This window comes from Lipotes vexillifer, unplaced genomic scaffold (assembly GCF_000442215.2).
Source record: "Lipotes vexillifer unplaced genomic scaffold, Lipotes_vexillifer_v1.1 scaffold241, whole genome shotgun sequence".
NCBI classification, from domain to species: domain Eukaryota; kingdom Metazoa; phylum Chordata; class Mammalia; order Artiodactyla; family Lipotidae; genus Lipotes; species Lipotes vexillifer.
In genome coordinates, this window is record NW_006784922.1 from 770604 (window position 1) to 776003 (window position 5400).

Sequence of the window (5400 nt, forward strand, 5' to 3'; positions counted from 1 at the left end):
GCGTCCAGAGCCTGTGCTCCGCAACGGGAGAGGCCACAACAGTGAGAGGCCCGCGTACCGCAAAAAAAAAAAAAAAAAAAAAAAAAAGCACTCTCAAATAAATGAAAAGATAAGCCGCACACTAGGAGAATAGATATACAAAACACGTATCTAGTAAAAGACCTGTGTTCACATTATAAAAAGATTTTAAGTCACTCAATAAGAGAACAAATAACCTAATAGTCAAAATATTCTAGCAAACACTTCACTAAAGAAGATACACAGATGACAACTAGGCACAAAAGATGCTCATCATTAGTTATTTAGAAAATGCAGATTAAAACCTCAGCAGATAATAAAATGCAACGGTTGGCTAGGAGGTATAACGACTGGGACTCATACACTTCTTGTAGGAATAAAAATGCAACAGGCCTTTTGGAAATTTGACGTTTTTTTTCTTTTTAAGTTAAACACACACTTCAACTATATGACTTAGCAATACCCCTTTCTAGGTATTTCCCTCAAAGAAATAAAATATATGTCCACACAGAGACTTATACAAATAATAATTACAGCTTTATTCATAATAGCTCCAAACTGGAGACTACCCAAACCTCAACTGGTGAATGGATAAACAAATGTGATTCACCCATAAAGTGGAATACAGCTTAGCATTAAAAAATAGCTACCCACAGATGCACACAAAATTTGGGGTGAATGTGAAAAGCATTATACTAAGTAAAATAAGCCAGGCACAAAATAATGTGCATTGTAGAATTCCATTTATATGAAATTCTAGAAAAGGAAAATCTATAGTGACTGAATATTAGTGCTTTCTAGAGACTGGAGCAGGTGGTGGATGTGAAGACAGGATTTGCTGCATAGAGGCAGAGGGGTTGTCTATATCATGATTGTAGTGATGGCTATGTGACCATATTTTAAAAAATACTTTGAAATGTATGCTTAAAATGGGTGAATTTTATTGTATGTAAATTTCACCTCAATAAAGCTGACTTTATCAAACAAGAATAAATACTACAAAGAGAAACTGCAAATCCATCAAAATGGAAGAGTTTCAACAATAACAATTATGTTACCTGTAGGTTATTTGTGGATGCCTTAATCAGGTTGGTGAAGATCCTTTCTATTATTATTTTGGTGAGTGTTTCAGGAATAGAATTTCCATTGGAAAAGAATTTTTTTTTGAATTTTATTTATTTATTTATACAGTAGGTTCTTATCAGTTATCTATTCTATACATATCAGTGTATATATGTTAATCCCTATCTCCCAATTCATCCCACCACCACCCCCCAACCCCGCTTTCCCCCCTTGGTGTCCATACGTTTGTTCTCTACATCCGTGTCTCTGCCCCTGCCCTGCAAACCGGTTCATCTGTACCATTTTTCTAGATTCCACATATATGCGTTAATATACGATATTTGTTGTTCTCTTTCTGACTTACTTCACTCTGTATGACAGTCTCTAGGTCCATCCACGTCTCTGTAAATGACCCAGTTTCATTTCTTTTTCATGGCTGAGTAATATTCCATTGTATATATGTACCACATCTTCTTTATCCATTCGTCTGTTGATGGGCATTTAGGTTGCTTCCATGACCTGGCTGTTGTAAATAGTGCTGCAATGAACATTGGGGTGCATGTGTCTTTTTGAATTATGGTTTTCTCTGGGTATATGCCCAGTAGTGGGATTGCTGGGTCATATGTTAATTCTATTTTTAGTTTTTTAAGGAACCTCCATACTGTTCTGTTAGTGATATTTTTATTTCCTTAAATAGCCAACATCATAAATCTTTAGAAATCTTTTTGAAACATGTTCAACCCTGTCCTCCTATTGGAAGCATGCAGGATCCAATGGTGGGAGACACAAATTCCCAACCAACAAATCTTCATCTTTTTTCTCCAGGAGATACTTGTTGAAAAGGGTGGATGCGTACGCATGATCACCTGCTCATCTCACTGTAATTACATGCACATGCATTATACTTACAAATTTAGATATCTGTCTCCTACTCCCACCCAACTTGACTGACCTTCCTGAAGACACAAGTAAATCTTATTTATGTTTATAGTCCTAGTTCCACACTGCTGCTCAATTGTTAAGTAAGTCTAAATCACTATGCTGAACACTCTGTTAAGTACTGAGGGCTGGGGGAAGGACCAGAATCTGCAAAGGATACTCTTGAGCTCAAATTTTATGGAAAGAGAATTACCATTTCAGAGAAAAATTCAAGACTTTAGGGTTAGAGCTAACATTTAAATAGCAATTTATAGGTTATAAGATCGTCTCTGACCCATATAAAATCACTTTGAGGGGGATATTTTCCCTATTTTTCAAATGAAGAAACCAAGAATCAAAAGAGTAAGTGGATTTTTACAAAGTCATAGAGCAGTAAGGGTGAAGTTGGGTCTTCATCCCCAGGTTTGGTTCTTGCACCATCATACCTTCCTCTCCCCACACTTTTCCCCAAGTCAGAACATTTACACATATACACCTACTTTTTTCCTTTCCTAACTGCTTTATTGAGATAAATTTACGTATCACAAAGTTCACTCTTTGAAAGATGAAATTCAGTGGTTTTTAGTGTATTCATAAAGTTGAATAATCATCATCTCTATATAATTCCAGAACATTTTTATTACCCCCAAAGGAAACCTCATACCCATTAGCAGTCACTCTCCATTCCGTCTTCCCCCAGCCCCTTGCAACCACTAATCTAACTTTCTGTCTCTGTGGACTTGCCTATTCTGAATGTTTCATATAAGTGGAATCATGCAATATATGGCCTTTTGTGTCTGGCTTATTTCACTTTGCATAATTTTCTCAAGGTTAATCTATGTGGTAGCATGTATCAGAACTTCATTCCTTTTCATGGTGGAACAATATTCCATCATGTGGGTATAACACATTTTGTTTACCATTAATCAGTTGATGGATATTTGCACCGTTTCCACTTTTTGGCTAATATAAATAGTGCTGCCATGAACATTTGTGTCCAAGTTTTCATATGAAGATATGTTTTCAATTCTCTTGGGTACCTAGAAGTGAGAATTTTTGAGGCATATGGTAACTCTATGTTTAATATTTTGAAGAACTTCTGTACTGTTTCCAAAGTGACTGTACCATTTTACATTCCCACCAGCAGTGTATGAGGGTTGCAATTTCTTTGCATCCTCACCAACACTTGTTATTTTCTGGTTTTTGATTATAGCCATACTGGTAGATGTGAAGTGATATCTCATTATAGCTTTGATTTGCATTTCTCTGATGGCTAACAATGTTGAACATCTTGCCATGTGCTTATTAGTCATTCATATACCTTCTTTGAAGAAATCCTTATTCAAATCCTACATCCATTTTTAATTGGGTTATTTTCTTTTCTTTTTGTGCTATCTGATTACCACAGAGCTGTGTAGAAGGAGGTGGAATTTGAGCAAGTTAAAACACTGAGCTAAACCTAGTCTAGGACTGTCTAGGGTTCTGAGTTCAAATTCTGGCCCAACTATTTAGTCAGCTGAAAAATTCACACATCCTTACTGGCTCAGCTTCATTTTCTTCTTTTTTTTAAAAAATAAATTTATTTATTTATTTATTTTTAGCTGCATTGGGTCTTCATTACTGCGCACGGGCTTTCGCTAGTTGCGGTGGGCAGGGGCTGCTACTCTTCGTTGTGGTGCACGGGCTTCTCATTGTGGTTCCTTCTCTTGTTGTGGAGCACGGGCTCTAGGTGTGCAGGCTTCAGTAGTTGTGGTGCACAGGCTTAGTAGCTGTGGCTCGCAGGCTCAGTAGTTGTGGCACACGGGGCTTAGTTGCTCCGCAGCATGTGGGATCTTCCCAGACCAGGGCTTGAACCCATGTCCCCCGCATTGGTAGGCAGATTCTTAATCACTGTGCCACCAGGGAAGCACCTCAGCTTCATTTTCTAAAGAACAAGATTGTTATGTGTTTCAAAAGAAACTATAACTGACAATGTCAAGTGCTGACAAGGATGTAGAGTAACAGAAACTCTCATCCATTGCTAGTGTGAATGCAAAACGGCATAAGCACTTTAGAAAACAGTTTGGCGGTTTTGAATAAAGTTCAACACACACTTACCATATGATGCAGCAGCCTCAGTCCCAGGTACTTACCAAAGTGAAATGAAAATTTATGTCCAGGCCAAAATCTGTACATTAATTGAAAACAAAATTATTTATTTGGCTGCACTGGGTCTTAGTTGTGGCACATGGGATATTCGCTGCTGCATGTGGGATCTTTGTTGTGGCATGTGGGATCTTTTTAGTTGCCACATGTGGGATCTTTAGTTGTGGCATGCAGGATCTAGTTCCCTGACCAGAGATCAAACCTGGGCCCTCTGCATTGGGAGTGCAGAGTCTTATCCACTGGACCACCAGGGAAGTCCCCAAAACGTGTACATTAATTTTTATAGTGGCTTTATTCATGATCACCAAAACCTAGGCAGAAAATATCTTTCAATTGGTGAAAAGATAAACAAACATGCAAATAATTCCATAAATAAAATTATATTCAAAAAAGAACAAGTTACTGATATTCCCAATAACAGGGATGGATCTCGATGCATTATGCTATGTGGAAGAAGCCAGTCTAACAAGACTGCACTGACGACTTAATTTATATGATGTTCTGGAAAACACAGTGGTTGCTAGGGGCTGGGAATGGAAAAAAGATTGACTACTGATATGGTCAGAATGTCTGTGTTCCCCCAAAGTTCATATGTTGAAACCAAATTCCCAAGGTTAAGAGTGGGCCTTTAGGAGGTGACTAGGTCTTGAGGGTGGAGCCCTCATGAATGGGATTAGTGGCCTTATAAGAGAAGGCCAAGAAAGCTCCCATGCCCCCTTTCACCATGAGAGAACACAGCAAAAAGAAGGCTGTCTATGAACCAGGAAAAGTTCATCAGATGCCAAATCTGTCAGCACCATAATCTTGGACTTCCTAGGCTCTAGAACTGTGTTTGTTGTTTGTTAGCCACCTCATCTCTTGTATTTAGTTATAGCAGTCCAAATGGACTAAGACAACTACAAAGTGGTATGGGAAAATTGGAAGGTGTGGGGGATGATGTAACTGTTTAATATCTTGATTGTAATGGTTACATGATTGGTGTGTTTGTCAAAACAAGCAAAAATGTACAATAAAAAGCATAAATTTTATGTAATTTATAGCCCTAATTTAAAAACTAAAGCTAGGTTGGCATAGAAAGAGAAAAAAAAGAAGTTCTACTTCTCTCTGTAAACAGGAAATACTTTTGCTTCTTTGTCTTGCTTTTGTTTCTTCACTCATCAATTTTTTTTAAAGTTTTTATGTTATTTTATTTATTTATTTGTTTGCTCTGGGTCTTAGTTGCAGCTCGCAGGCTCCTTAGTTGCAGCATGCATGTGG

General features: G+C 37.7%; 1 non-coding gene across 1 annotated transcript; it reads right to left on the reverse strand.

Moving 5' to 3' along the window:
- Positions 1 to 4324: 4324 nt before the first annotated feature.
- Positions 4325 to 4397, reverse strand: TRNAG-CCC (transfer RNA glycine (anticodon CCC)). Its single transcript has one exon. It is a non-coding gene; the product is annotated as a tRNA-Gly (tRNA).
- Positions 4398 to 5400: the final 1003 nt, after the last annotated feature.